We start from the raw sequence: 15,644 nt of genomic DNA on the forward strand, positions 1-15,644 counted from the left end.
CAGGGAGGGAGGAAGGAAGGAAGGAAGGAAGGAAGGAAGGAAGGAAGGAAGGAAGGAAGGAAGGAAGGAAGGAAGGGAGGGAGGGAGGGAAGGAGGAAGGTAGGGAGGAAGAAAGAGAGAGAAAGAGAGAAAGAAAGAAAGAGAGAGAGAAAGAAACAAAGAAACAAAAAAAGAAAAAGATTATGCTTCAGTCTGTATTGACATCAATTCTTCTTTGGAGGTGGATAGCATTTTTCATCAGTAATCCTTTAGGATTGTCTTGGATTGCTGAGAATAGTTGTCATTCTTCATAATCCTTCATTGTACAATATTGCTATTATTGTGTAGACTATTCTCCTAGTTTTGCTCAGTTCACTTTGCATCAGTTCATGTAAGTCTTTCCAGGTTTTTCTGAAATTATCCTGCTTGTCATTTTTTACAGTACAATGATTTTCCACTACAATCTTATGCCACAACTCGTTCAGCCATTCCCCAATCGATAGGTACCTCTTTGATTTCCAATTCTTAGTCACCATAAAAAGAACTGCTATAAATATTTGTGTACAAATAGGTTATAATACCATATGTTAAATATGTATATACATATAAAATACATTCCACATATATACATATCTTCCACATATTATATTATATATAATACCCTTTCCATGCACACCAGCTGATTAGCTGTTCCCCACAACTGACATTCCATTTCCCATGTCTTTGCCTTTGCAGGTGATATTTCATACCTGAAATGTACTTCCTCATCTGTCTCTTAGACTGTTATTTCTCTCAAGCATAGGTCAGGTGTTGCATTTCACATAATGCCTTTCAAATGATCTTCTTCCTTGTTTGTGCCTCTCCCTCTTGTATTAACACATCCATTTATGTTTTGAAAATTCTCTGCCTTGGTAGAATTCAAGGAGGGATTATCTTTGTTTTTTTCTTTCTCTCCACAGTGCCCTGTATATAGTTGGCACTTTATATATCTCTTTTGCTAATTATAGTTTAATCTGCTAAGAGGAGAAAAGGTGACCAAGGAGAAGGTTAGGATTGTGTGTGGTGTATATACATAAGTATTCATAACCATTAAGAAACTGCATGCTACTCTCTCTCTGGCTGAGTGGGCAGGTGACTCTTTGTAAGCAGAATGAATTACTGTACTTGTTTGGTTAACTCCCTTGAAGAAATAGTGCAATGCAAAGCATGACTGGGTGCCAACTGTACACCCACCCTGTACAATATTGTATTCCTTTCAAAGTTCTTACCCTCGTTTTCATCCCCCTCATAAAAATTGAATACACCCTAAACTGTTATAGCTTCACTTTCTGATGTTCCTTATTCAGGATACAGGCAGGAGATCCTGGTCTCCAATGGGAGAACTGTTAAAAATTTGAGGGAGGAAATAAATCAAGGGAGAACTTTCTAAGTCAAGATCCCTTTCCTAGGGAATACTTTCTCTCCTGTGGTTTCTGATTCACAGCTAGTGGCACCAACCCTTCACTTTGAGACCAGATTAACTTCTTTACCTAAGGGTACACTTACCGATTTTTGAAACCCAGCATGTGACATTTGGATTTTGATAAGATGGATTCAAATATTGGTTCTATATAACTTTGGCCAAGTCATTTAATTATCTGGTCCTCAGTTTCCTCAACGACAAGATGAAGATGATCTTTTTAGTTCTCTTGTAGTTCCACATCTATGATCTAAATCCAGTAGAGGTAAAGCATTTAAGATAAGGGACAATTTTCATTTTCTTAAGTGTTAACCAACTGCTACCCAAAAGTAAGTTAAACCACCACTACCATCTTGACAACTACCTCCCCTCAGAATGCAGTGTAAATAGCCCAGGATTCTGAAGCCAAGATCTTCAAAATAGTAGTGCCCCCCAAACTACCAGTTCCAGGCCAACCCCTGTAGTCATCATTGAGAATACAAATCATTGTGCAGAAGGGGACGACCTTCTATACCATCACCAGAAATACTGTTGACCAGTTGCAACCATGAGGTAGGCACAGGAGCCTTGAAGTTGCAGGGGCCCCTGTACTAGCAGATCTTCTTCTAGTTCAGCCCTTATACTCTTTATCTGGAGAATCTTATTGAGAAGGGTCTAGTCATCCCCACTAAATACCAACCAATTACTATACAAAGAGCAGGAAAGCCAGACTAGCTGAAGCATCAAGGTACCCAGAGGAAGAAAGAGAAGGTAGCATGTTCCAGGCAAGTCAACTACCATCTTCCTTCAGCTCCCAGGACTCTGAACTCACAAGCCTTAAGAGTAGCAGTGTTTATACCACTACTGTGTCTATATCCCCAAAAGGTCATAAAAAAGGGAAAAAGACCCACATGTGCAGAGGCAGAGCCAAGATGGCAGACTAAAAGCAGGAACTTACATGAACTCTCCCCCAAAACCCTCCAGATTCCTTTAAAAATGACTAAACAAATTCCAAAGCAGTAGATCCCACAAAGGACAGAATATAACAAATTGTCAGCCCAAGACAACTTGGAAGGTTGGCAGGAAACATCTGTTGCACCATAGTGAGAGAGGAGCATAGTCTAGCACATGGAAGGCCCCAGAAAACCCAAAGCAGGCCTCAGAGGACTGAATCACTGGCAGCAGTGGTAGTTTCCAGACCTCTCAGCCCACAGACACTAAAGACAACTTAGAAGGTCAGCAAGAAAGGTCTGTAGCACCTAGGTGAGAATGGAGCACAGTCCAGTGCAGACTGTCATAGTAGAGCCCCTGGCCCAGGAAACCAGGAGCAGGCCTTGGGAGTGACTGAATCAACAGCAACCGTGGCTACTTCTGGAGTACTATGTGCACAGATGCTAAGGGGATTGACTAACTGGTCAGAAGGAGATTCCAGGAGTCTTTTTGCTGGCACTGAGGCAGGACTCTGCTGCTTTGCCCATACTCAGATCTGGATCACAGTCCTGGGTGGCATTCCCAGGATGAGGTATTAGCATAGCAGATTGTGGCAACAGTGGAGGAGAGACCCTCCTGACAGCTCCAGGGAAGGAAAGAGTGCTTGTGGTCACTCACAGGCCAGGAGAGTAGGAAACACCTCTCTGTAGATCATACCACCTTAAAAGGACTAAAAAGTTATAGGTCCCTAGAAGTATCTCTGAAAACAGCTGCACAAAACCCCAGAAGCTTGGGAAAGTGTACCCTATACCCTGAAAGCAGAGCCCAACTTTAACAAAGAGTTAAAAGTCAAATAATAGACTGGGAAAATGAATAAAAAGTAAGGGAAAAAACTCTGACTATAGAAAGTTACCATGGTGACAAGGAAGATCAAAACACATACTTAGAAGAAGACAACCAATTCAAGGTCCCTACATCCAAAGTCTCCAAGAAAAATATGAATTGGTCTCAGACTATGTAAGACCTCAAAAAACATTTTGAAAGTCAAGTAAGAAAGGTAGAGGAAAAATTGGGAAGAGAAATAAGAATGATGCAAGAAAATCATGAAAACTAAGTCAACATCTTAGTAAAGGGGACACAAAAATACTGAAGAAAATAACACCTTAAAAAACAGACTTGGCCAAATGGTAAAAGTGGTCCAAAAAGACAATGAGGAGAAAAATGCTTTTAAAAGTAGTATTGGCCAAATGGAAAAGAAAATCCAAAAGCCCACTGAAGAAAATAATTCTTTAAAAATAAAATGGAACAATTGGAAGCTAATGACTATAAGAAATCAAGAAACAATAAAATAAAACGAAAGGAATGAAAAAAATAGAAGAAAATGTGAAATATTTCATAGGAAAAAACAAATGACATGGAAAATAGATTGAGGAGAGATGATTTTAAAATTATTTAATTACCTGAAAGTCATGATCAAAAGAAGAGCCTAGACTTCATCTTTCAAGCAATTTATCAAGGAAAACTGCTCTGGTATCCTAGAACCAAAGAATAAAATAGTAATTAAAGAATTTACCTTCTGAAAGATATCCCCAAACAAACATGGCCAGGAATATTATAGCAAATTCTAGAGTCCCCAGGTCAAGGAAAAATACTGCAAGCAGCCAGAAAGAAACAGTTCAAGTATGGTGGAACTACAGTCATGATAGCATAAAATTTAACAGTTTCAGCAGCAAAGGATTGGAACACTTGGAATATTATATTCCAGTTGGAGCAGTTAGCTGACACAGTGAATAGAGCACTGGCCCTGGAGTCACGAGGACCTGACTTCAAATTCGGCCTCAGACACTTGACACACCTACTAGCCATGTGACTTTGAGCAAGTCACTCAACCCCAATTGCCCTCCAAAAAGCAATATATATATATATTCCAGAGGTCAAAGAAACTAGGATTATAACCAAGAATCACCTACCCAGCAAAACTGAGTATAATCCTATAGGAAAAAAAATGGATATTCATAAAGGACTATCATGCATTCTTGATGAAAAGACAAGAAATGAATAGAAAATTTGACTTTCAAATAAAGACTCAAGAGAAGCACAAAGAGGAAAACAGTGAAGGGAAATCATAAGGGACTTAATGAGGTTAAACTGTTTACATCCTTACGTGGGAAGATGATATTCATAACTCATAAGACCTTTCTCATTATTGGGTAGTTAGAAGAAATATATAGAGAGTGAGAGCACAGGTGTGAGTTGAATATGAAGGAATGATATCTAAAAAATAAAATTAAGGGTTGAGAGAGGAGTGTACTAGGAGAAAGAGAAAGGGAGAGGTATAAAAGGGTAAATTATCAAACATAAAAGGGCAAGAAAAAGCTTTTACAGTGGAAGGGAAGAGGGGTAGGTGAGAGGGAGTTAGTGAACCTGACTCATTAGAATTGTCTCAAAGAGATAATAACATACACACTCAATTGAGTATAGAAATCTATCTTCCCCTATAGGAAGATAGAAAGGGAAAGGGAAAAAAGAAGGGGTGTGTTTATGATAGAAGGAATAGCAGATTGAGGGAAGGGATAGTCAGAAGCAAAATGCTTTTGAGGAGAGACAGGGTGAAAGGAAAGAGAGAATAGAACAAGCAGGGGAGGGGAGAAATACGATGCAGGGAAATATAGTTAGCGATAGTAAATGTGAAAAAAAAATTTAAGCAAGTTTCTCTAAAAAGGCCTCATTTCTCAATCATATAGAGAACTGAGTCAAACTTATAAAAATAAAAGCCATTCCCCAATTGATAAATGATAAAACGGTAGAGTCAGTTTCCAGATAAAGTAACCAAGGGTATCTATAGTTACATGGAAAAAAATGTTCTAACTCACTCTTGATTGGAGAAACACAAATTAAAGCAATTCCAAGTTACTATCTCATACCTATCAGATTGGCTAATAGGACAGAAAAGGTAAAGGACAAATATTGGAGGGAGTGTGGTAAAAATGAGGTATTAATGCAATGTTTGGTGGAGTTTTAAAATGGTTCAACCATTCTGCGGACCAATTTGGAACTATGGCCAAAGGGCTATAAAACTGTGCAAACACTTTTACCTAGAAATACCACTAATAGGTATGTATCCCAAAAGAGATAAAAAATGGAAAAAGACCTGTATGTACAAACATATTTATATTAGCTCTTTTCTAGGGCAAAGAATTAATTTGATAGGATGCCCATCAATTGGAGAATGACTGAGCAAGTTGTGGTATGTGATTATGATGGAATACTATTGTACTACAAGCAATGATGAGCAAGATGCTCTCAAAAAAAAAACTAGAAAGATTTGGTTAAGCTGATGCAAAGTAAAATGTACTGTGAACAAAGTAACTGCAATATTGTAAGATGATTGGCTGTGAATGACTTAGACATACTCAGCAATACAATGATCCAAGACAATTCTGATGGACTATGATGAAAAATGCTATCCATCCCAAAGTTAAGAACTTGTACTGTCTGAATAGAGATTGAAGCATGCTTTTTTTTTTTTTTGGTAAAGCAATCGGGGTTAAGTAACTTGCTCAAGGTTACATGGCCAGTTATTATTATTTCTGGGTGTGGTGCTGAGTATCTGAGCCCAGAATTCAATCCAGGTCATCCTGACACTGGAGCCAGTGCTCTTACTCACTGAGCCACCTGGCTGCCCCGAAGCAATTGGGGTTAAGTAACTTGCTCATGGTTACACAGCCAGGTGTTTCTGGGTGGGTGCTAAGTGTCTGAGCCCGGGATACGATCTCCAGGTCATCCCGACACTGGGTCCAGTGCTCTTACTTGCTGTGGTACTTGGCCGCCCCTGAAGCATGCTTTTTTAACTTTATTTTTTGAGGGTTTTTTGGTCTATTCTTTCTTTCACAATATGACTATTTTGGATATGTTTTGTAAGACTACACATGTATAGCCTATATCAAATTTCCTGTCTTTTCAATGTGTGTGGGGGGAGAGGATATCAAGGGAGGAAGGGAGAGAATTTGGAACTCAAAGTTGTAATAAATGAATGTTGAAAATTTTTCCATATAACTGGGGAAAATACTAAATCAAATAAAAAGTTAAATAACAAAACAAATTAAGAATTAAACCAAAAAAGACCTACATGTGCAAAAATCTTTATAGCAGCCCCTTTTGCAGTGGCAAAATATTGGTAATTGAGGAGATGCCCCTCAGTTGGGAAATGGATGAACAAGCTGTGTTATATGAAGGTAATACAATACTATTGTACAATAAAAAATGATGAAAAGACAGATTTCAGAAAAACCTGGAAAGATTTGTATGAACTTATACAAAATGAAATAAATAGAACCAGGAAAATAATGTATATTGTATCAGTACATTGTGTGATGATCTACTTCGAATGACTCAGCTTCTGTCAGGAACACAATGACCAAGACAAGTGCAAAGACTCCTGAAGGGAAATGCTATCCACATGCAGATAAAGAACTAATGGACTTTGAATGCAGATCGAAGCATTTTTTACTTTATTCTTTTTTGGGGGGGGAAGAGATGAGGTAATTGATGTTAAGTGACTTGCCAAAGGTCATACTGCTAGTAAGGGTCAAATGTCTGAGGTTGCATTTGAACCCAAATACTCCTGACTCCAGGGCTGGTGCTCTATCCACTATACCACCTACCTGCCCCACCTACTTTATTCTTTATTGTTGTTTTTATTCTTTTGACTTGTTTCTTCTTTCATAACTATGACTAATATGAAAATTTATTTTACATGACAGCTCATGTATAACCTGCATTAAATCGTCTACCATTTTTAAAAGGAGAGGGAAGAAAGGGAGAAAAATTAGGAACTCAAAATCTTGTAACAATGAAATGCTAAAAAGTGCTTTGACATGTAATTGGGGGAAAATAAAAAAAGTATTTAACAAAAAGAATAACAATACTTCTAGCCCAATGTCCATAGCCATCTTCCTGGGAAGCAATTCCTATGGAGATGGAAGCTGGCAACTATTTCTGATGATGTTCGTGATAGCAAGATAATAAATGATAAAGAAAGTTCTTGATATCAAAATCCTTGACCCTGTCAAATGGTTCAGCATTAGAAACTGATATGATTTTATCAGTGGAAATTATATTAAATAAAAGGTATTCATATATCCTTTACCCAGACACCCTAAGGAGGGAGCCTTTCCATTTGACTTGCAAGTGAAACGTTCCAGTAAATGTAGTCCCCTCACTCAAAGGTGGGCTCCATGATAATGTGAAATGTCTTGCTTTTCTATTTATATCTCCAGCACTTAGTACAATGTCCAGCATGTAGTATTTTTTAATCAATGCTTTTTCATGTATGCATTCATTCATTTTTAAAATTATTTTTTATTAATTTGTTTGTTTCCTTTTAGTTTACAGGATTCAATTCCACAATTCCTTGAGTTTCACATTTTGCCCCCCTCCCTCCACTGCCCCCTATGGTGGCTTATAGTCAAGTATAGGATCTGTAAATTTTCACATTATAGTCAGGTTATAAGGACGGATTGTACCAGTGGGAATGAAAAATGGTAAAGAGGACATAAAACCAAATAAGAGAACGAAAAAGATCTGGTATTTTGCTTCCACTTGGATATAAACAGTTCTTTCTAGATCTTTCTCTGGATGCACATATTTCTCTCCATCATGAGTCTTTTGGGATTGACTTATATCACTGCATTGCTGATAAGAGTCCAGTCTATCAAAGTTGGTCATCATACGTTGTGTCTGTAATTGTGTACAAATTTCTCCTGGTTCTACTCTTCTCACTCAGCATCAGTTTGTATAAGCCTCTCCAGGTAAATGTGAAGACCGTCTGCTCCTTGTTTCTTATAGCACAATAGTATTCCATAACTTGCATATACCACAACTTGTTCAGCCATTCCCCAATTGATGGGCACCCCCTTAATTTCCAATTCTTTGCTACCACAAAAAGAGCTGCTATAAACATTTTTATACATATGGGTCTTTCTCTCATTTCTATGATCTCTTTGGGATATAACCCTAGGAGTGGTATTGCTGGATCAAAAGGTATGAAAGTATTTATGGCCCTTTGGGCATAATTCCAGATTGCTCTCCAGAAATGCTGGATCAGTTCACAACTGCACCAGCAATGCATTAGTGTTCGAATTTGCCCACATCCTCTCCAGCATTTGTCATTTTCCTGTTTTGTCATCTTAGCCAATCTGACTGGTGAGATGTGGTACCGGTACCTCAGAGTTGTTTTGATTTGCATTTCTCTAATCAATAGTGAATTAGAGCATTTCTTCATGTGCTTATAGATATCTTTAATTTCTTTCTCTGAAACTGCCTGTTCATATCCTTTGACCATTTATCAATTGGGGAATGACATGTATTCTTATAAATTTGACTCAATTCTCTGTATATTTTAGAAATGAGTCCTTTGTCAGAGACATAGGTTGTAAAGATTCTTTCCCAATTTCCCACCTCCCTCTTAATCTTGGTTATATTGGCTTTGTTTGTACAGAAACTTTTCAATTTCATGTAGTCAAAATTATCCATTTTACATTTTATAATGTTCTCTAATTCTTGTTTAGTAATAAAGTCGTTCCCTCTCCACAAGTCTGATAGGTAAACTATTCCTTGTTTTAGGAGACTGCTTACAGTATCAACCTTTACACCTAGATCATGCACCCATTTAGACTTGATTTTGGTATATGGTGTTAGATAATGATCTAGCTCAGTTTCTGCCATACTATATTCCAGTTTTCCCAGCAGATTTTGTCAATTAGTGAGTTCTTATCCCAAAATCCAGGGTCTGGAGGTTTATCAAACAATAGATTACTATAGTCATTGACTTCTGGATCTCGTGCGCCTAATCTATTCCATTGATCCACTCCTCTATTCCTCAGCCAGTACCAAGTAGTTTTGATGACTGCTGCTTTATAATACTGATTGAAATCTGGTATAGCTAGTCCACCTTCCCTAGTATTTCTTTTCATTAATTCCCTTGATATTCTGGACCATTTATTCTTCCAAACGAATTTTGTTACTATTTTTTCTAGCTCTATAAAGTAGTTTATTTGGTAAATTAATTGGAATGGCACTAAATATATAATTTAATTTAGATAAAATTGTCATTTTTATTATATTAGCTTGATCCAGCCATGAGCAATTGATATTTTTCCAATTAGTTAGATCTGACTTTATTTGTGTGAAAAATGTTTTGTAGTGATGATCATACAGGTTCTGGGTTTGTTTTGGCAGGTAGATTCCCAAATATTTTATAATGTCTACAATAATTTAAATGGGATTTCTCTTTCTATCTCTTGCTGTTGAATTTCATTGGAAATATATAGGAATGCTGAGGATTTATGTGGGTTTATTTTATATCCTGCAACTTTGCCAAATTTATTTATTGTCTCAAGTAGTTTTTTACTTGATTCTCTAGGATTCTCTAAGTATATCATCATATCATCTGCCAAGAGTGATAGCTTGGTCTCTTCTTTGCCTAATTTGAGTCCTTTGATTACTTTTTCTTCTCTAATTGCTACTGCTAACATTTCTAGTACCAGATTGAATAAAAGGGGTGATAGTGGACACCCTTGTTTCACCCCTGATCTTATGGGAAATGCTTCTATCTTCTCCCCATTACATATAATACTTGCTGATGGCTTTAAATAGATGCTGCCTATTATTTTAAGGAAGGCTCCATTTATTCCAATACTTTCTAATGTTTTTAATAGGAAGGATGTTGTATTTTGTTAAAAAGCCTTTTCTGCATCTATTGAGATGATCGTGTGGTTTCTGCTAGTTTTATTGTTGATATGATCAATTATACTGATGGTTTTCCTAATATTAAACCATCCTTGCATTCCTGGAATAAATCCTACCTGATAAAAGTGTATTATTCTTGAGATAAGTTGCTGTAGTCTTTTTGCTAGTATTTTATTTAGAATTTTTGCCTCTATATTCATGAGGGATATTGGTCTATATTTTTTTTTCTCTGTTTTATCTCTTCCTGATTTAGGTATCAGTTCCATATTTGTGTCATAAAAAGAATTTGGTGGGACTCCTCCTTCACTAATTTTCCCAAATAGTTTGTAGAGTATTGGAATCAATTGTTCTTTAAATGTTTGATAGAATTCACTAGTGAATCCATCTGGCCCTGGAGATTTTTTCCTAGGGAGCTGACTGATGGCTTGTTCAATTTCTTTTTCTGAGATGGAATTATTTAAGTAATTTACTTCCTCTTCAGTTAATCTGGACAAGTTGTATGTTTGTAAATATTCATCCATTTTCCTAAGAATATCAATTTTATGTGCATACAATTGGGAAAAATAATTCCTAATTATTGTTTTGATTTCCTCTTCATTGGAGGTAAATTCACCCTTTTCATTTTTGATACTCATAATTTGTTCTCTTCTTTTTTTATCATATTGACTAAGGGTCTATCTATTTTGAAGGTTTTTTCATAAAACCAGCTCTTGGTTTTATTTATTAATTCAATAGTTTTCTTAATTTCAATTTTATTAATCTCTCCTTTTGTCTTCAATATTTCTAATTTAGTATTTAATTGGGGATTTTGAATTTGTTCTTTTTCTAAGTTTTTTAATTGCATGCCTAATTCGTTGAGCTCCCTTTTCTCTAATTTAATCACGTATGCACTCAGAGATATAAAACTTCCCTAAGAACTGCCTTTAATGCATCCCACAGATTTTGGTATGTTGTCTCATTATTATAATTCTCTTGAATGAAATTACTGATTGTTTCTATAATTTCTTGTTTGACCCACTCATTCTTAAGATTAAATTGTTTAATTTCCAATTAATTTTTAGTCTGTCTTTCCCTGGCCCTTTATTGCATATAATTTTTATTGCATCATGATCTGAGAAGGATGCATTTAATATTTCTGCCTTACTGCATAGAATTGTGAGGTTTTTATGCCCTAGAACATGGATAATTTTTGAGTATGTGCCATGAACCGCTGAGAAGAAATTATATTCCTTTTTATCCCCATTCAGTTTTCTCCAGAGATCTGTCATACCTATCCTCTCTAAAATCCTGTTCACCTCCTTAACTTATTTCTTGTTTATTTTGAGGTTGGATTTATCAAGTTCAGAGAGGGGGAGATTAAGGTCTCCCACTAGTATAGTTTTGCTATCTATTTCTTCCTCTAATTCCTTTCCCTTCTCCTCTAGGAATTTGGATGCTACACCACTTGGTGCATATATGTTAAAGTAATGATATTGCTTCATTCTCGTTGGTGCCTTTTAACAGGATATAGTTTCCATATTTTTCTCTTTTAATTAGGTCAATTTTTGCTTTTGCTTTATCTGAGATAAGGATTGCTACCCCTGCTTTTTTTTACTTTAGCTGAGGCATGATATATTTTATTCCAACCTTTTACCTTTACCTTGTGTGTATCCCTCTGTTTCAGATGTGTTTCTTGTAAACAGCATATTGTAGGATTATGATTTCTAATCCATTCTGCTATCTGTCTCCGTTTTATGGGAGAGTTCATTCCATTCACATTTACAGTTATGACTGTTATCTCTTTATTTCCCTCCATCCTATTCCTGCCCCTGTTAATGTTCATATTTTCCCTCCCTTCGCCCTTCCCCCCCTTAATAATTTTCCTTTTGACCACCCCCTCCCTCAGTGTTCCCTTTTCAGCCCCCCTTCCTTTTCCTCCCCTTTCCCCTTACTACTTCCCTCCCTACAAACCACTCCCACCCCCCTTTCATAACCCTTTCCCCCTCCTACTGTCCGTGGGATATTTTTATACTTAATGAAGTATGCTATTTCTTCATTGCATCAAGAGTGACAGGAACAAATCTCATGCGAAGCTTCTCTTCTTCCTCTCTTTCCCTATAAATTGATGCTTTTTGCATTTCTTCTCCATAGAGTCCTATGCTTAACTGGTTGTTATTCCCCCCTTGTACCAGAATAAATGAGGAAAAAGCTCATATGCTTCCCAACACCCTCCCTTTTTTTCTTCTGCTATACAGTTTTTATGCCTCTATGTGTGGCATAATTTACCCTTTTCCACCGCAACCATTCCCTTTCTTCCATTGCAGTCCCTTTGTAGCCCTTAATAAGATTTTTTTAAATCATCATTTTGTCTATTTTATAGTCATACCCTCTACTTGTCTATAACCAGTTTGCTCTTATCAAATAGCAGGGTGTGTGTGTGTGTGTGTTCTCCTTGTTTACCTTTCTAAGTCACTGTTGCATCTCATAATTGCAGGTTGAATTTTCCATTGAGTTCTGGCTTTTTTAGCAAGAAGTTCTGGAACTCTGTTATATCATTGAATGACCATCTCTTTGCCAGGAAGAATATGCTCAGTCTCGCTGGGTATGTGATCCTTGGTTGTAACCCGAGTGAGCTCTTTTGCCTTCCAGAAAATTGTATTTCACTGCCTTCGATCTTTCAGTGTAGAGGCTGCCAAATCCTGTGCAATCCTCACCGTGGACCCTTGATATTGAATTGTTTCTTTCTGGCTGCTTGAAATATTTTCTCTTTTATCTGGTAGTTCTGGAGTTTGGCCACAACATTTTGAGGACTTTTCAGTTTGGGATCTCTTTCAGCAGGTGTCCGGTGGATTCTCTCGATTTCTATTTTGCCCTCAGGTTCTAGTATCTCAGGGCAGTTTTCCTTAAGGAGCTCTTGGAGAATGTTGTCCAGGCTCATTTTTTCATTATAATTTTCTGGTAGGCCTATGATTCTCAGATTATCTCTCCTGGATCTGTTTTCCAGGTCAGTTATTTTTTCTTTGAGGTATTTTACCTCTTTGTCTAATTTTTCATTCTTGTTTTTTGCTTGACTAATTCTTGGTTCCTCATAGAGTTATTTGTTTCCATTTGGTTAATTGTAGTTTTTAGCAAATCATTTTCCTTGGTTAATTTTTGAAGCTCCTTTTCCATATCATACACTTTTCTTTATAGAGAGATGTTTTCCTCATTATTATGTTTTTCTAATTCTGCTCTTTTTGTTTTGAGAGAATTATTCATTTTTTCTTCTATCTCTCTCATTTTGTTTTCAAAGTTCCTTTTGATCTCATCCAGGAGAGCCTTCTGTGCTTGGGACCCATTCCCTGTTGAAGTTTCAGCTTTGGGTGTGGAGTCCACATTGTCTCCCTCTGAGGTTGGTTCCTCCCTCTGAGGATAGTAGGACTCCAGAGTCTTTGTCTTTGTAGTCTGCTTTATACCCATTTTGAGGCAGGGTCCTAGCCATGCCCTTCCTCTAGGATCCCAAGCCTTTACTGTAGAGGGTTTTGCCCTGGGGCAAGAGTTATTATGTTTTCAGGGTCAGAGGGGGGATTTGGAGCAAGTGAGGCGTACTCTGTCATCCTAGTCTTTGGAGGTCCTGAAAGGGGCTTTTTAAAAAAAATGTCTGGGCTATGAAGTGGTAGCCCCAGGAGTGTTTGCTGTCCAGGACAGGGGCCCCTGTATTTGCGTCTTACCTTGCTCTTTCCAGTCCCAGGCCTTTGGTGATAGGCCTGGTAGTGGACCTTGTGGTTGGTGGGAAGACTTGCCCTTAAAGTTGATCAGGCCCCTTCTGGGCCTGCCTCTGCATCTCCATTCATTCATTTTTGTCTTCAAATCCAGAATAGCTGACATTTAGCTTACACTTAATAATTTTTTTTGTTGAATTGAATTCTGCTTGGCCATGATGATCTCATTATCTCTTTTCATTGCTATAAGGGAAAAGATAGGCAAACGAAAGACAGAAATAGCAAGTTGGACTTGCCTTTGAGTAACTCTGTCTTCAGACATTGCTTCTCCAATGGGAGACCAGTTAATAGGTCTCAGTAGGCTACAATAGGTAGCAGCTGCACTCAGAAACAAATATGTTAAGAAGTGTTTGCAAACAGATTTCAAAAACAAAACATCTTTTGCTCCAAACGTTGAGAAAGAGAAGACTTCGTAAGTAACATGTGGGCAAAGCATTCCTTAGGAGCCTATTTGCTGCTTCTCTTCTACACTGAGATAAGCCTTTCCATTCTAGGCTCTCAGTGTTCTTGCCCATAGGGCATTGCTAAGACCTGCAAGCTAATGTATGTAAGTCAGAGTTGCCACTAGCAACTTTGTCACCTGGGATGAATTAATTTGAATACCAGGGGAGGGGTGAAGAGGGAGAAAGGAAGAGGAAAGAGACTCTAATGTAACTTCTGATACTGGTCATTCTTCATGGCCTGCATCCCCAGGTCCAGCAGCTCAACACATTCTGTTTCTCCCAGTTAGGTATGTTCTTGTTGTTCAGCTGTGTCTGACTCTCTGTGACCCCATTTTGGGGTTTTCTTTATAAAAATATTGGAGTGGTTTGCCATTTCCTTCTCTAGCTCATTTTACAGATAAGGAAACTGAGGCAAAGAGGGTTAAGTGACTTGTCCAGGGTCACACAGCTAGAAATTATCTGAGGTCAGATTTGAATTCAGGAAGATGGATCTTCCTTATTCCAAGCCCAGTGCTTTGTCCATTGTGCCACCTAGTTGTCCAATTGGGTATAGTCACCCTGGTAAGGAAAAGTGGATCCCAGAAAAGGACCATAACACCCTTGGGCATGGGAGGTGGGGTAGCAGCATAGGATAGGGTTAGGAAGGGGGGCTATTGTGCCAAGTGGAATTGATGAGGGGAGGAAGTGTTCCCCTCTGGATGCCAGTGGGCTGGGGATCATGCCACATTAGTTACAGCTCTGCCGTAAGACCAGCATTACTAGGAACACATCATCAGCTGGATATCTTAAGGCCCTGTGATTACAGGACGAGCCTCTAGCCACCCAGTGTGTCGGTAGTAGAGCTAGGGCTGAAACTCAGAGGTTTTGACTTCCAGGCTTGCTCCTTCTCACCTATTCTTGCTGTATCACCCCAGTGCAAAATCCAAGGCCTAAAGAGAATCTTGGGGAAACTTCATTATGTATTGGCTTTCTGGGATATTGGGATATTCTGGGTTTTCTATAAGCCCACACTGAGATTTTTCTTATCCTACCAAGGAATTGTTCCTCATTTATTTTTACCCCCACTAAAATATCTAAGGTCTTTTAATCTTTGTGCTTCTGATTCATTTACACTTAAGTCATCAAAGGATGGTTTTGTAAGAGTTATTTGATCTCCAGGAAGCCTTTTTAGTCTTTTTCCCCCTTTAAAAACCAAAAGTTGGAATCGACCAAGAATAAATGAATTTAAACACCAAAAGGTTCATTTTTCAGTTCAAAGCTCCAAACTTCATGAGGGCAGGGTATCTTCTAACTTGGCAAAGTCCCATTTCCTAATCCTCCAAACATGTGTATCAATCATCCCAAGCAGACTTCTCCTTTTCTAAT

At 37.8% G+C, this 15,644-nt stretch overlaps 1 long non-coding RNA gene across 1 annotated transcript in view; it reads left to right on the forward strand.

Moving 5' to 3' along the window:
• Window positions 1–15,644, forward strand: part of LOC138174831 (uncharacterized) — a 45,036-nt gene that overhangs the window by 27,814 nt on the left and 1,578 nt on the right. The window lies entirely within an intron of this gene.

This window comes from Petaurus breviceps, unplaced genomic scaffold (genome assembly GCF_028583685.1).
Source record: "Petaurus breviceps papuanus isolate PSGF00001 unplaced genomic scaffold, PetGlider_PUasm1.0 76, whole genome shotgun sequence".
Classification (NCBI taxonomy): domain Eukaryota; kingdom Metazoa; phylum Chordata; class Mammalia; order Diprotodontia; family Petauridae; genus Petaurus; species Petaurus breviceps.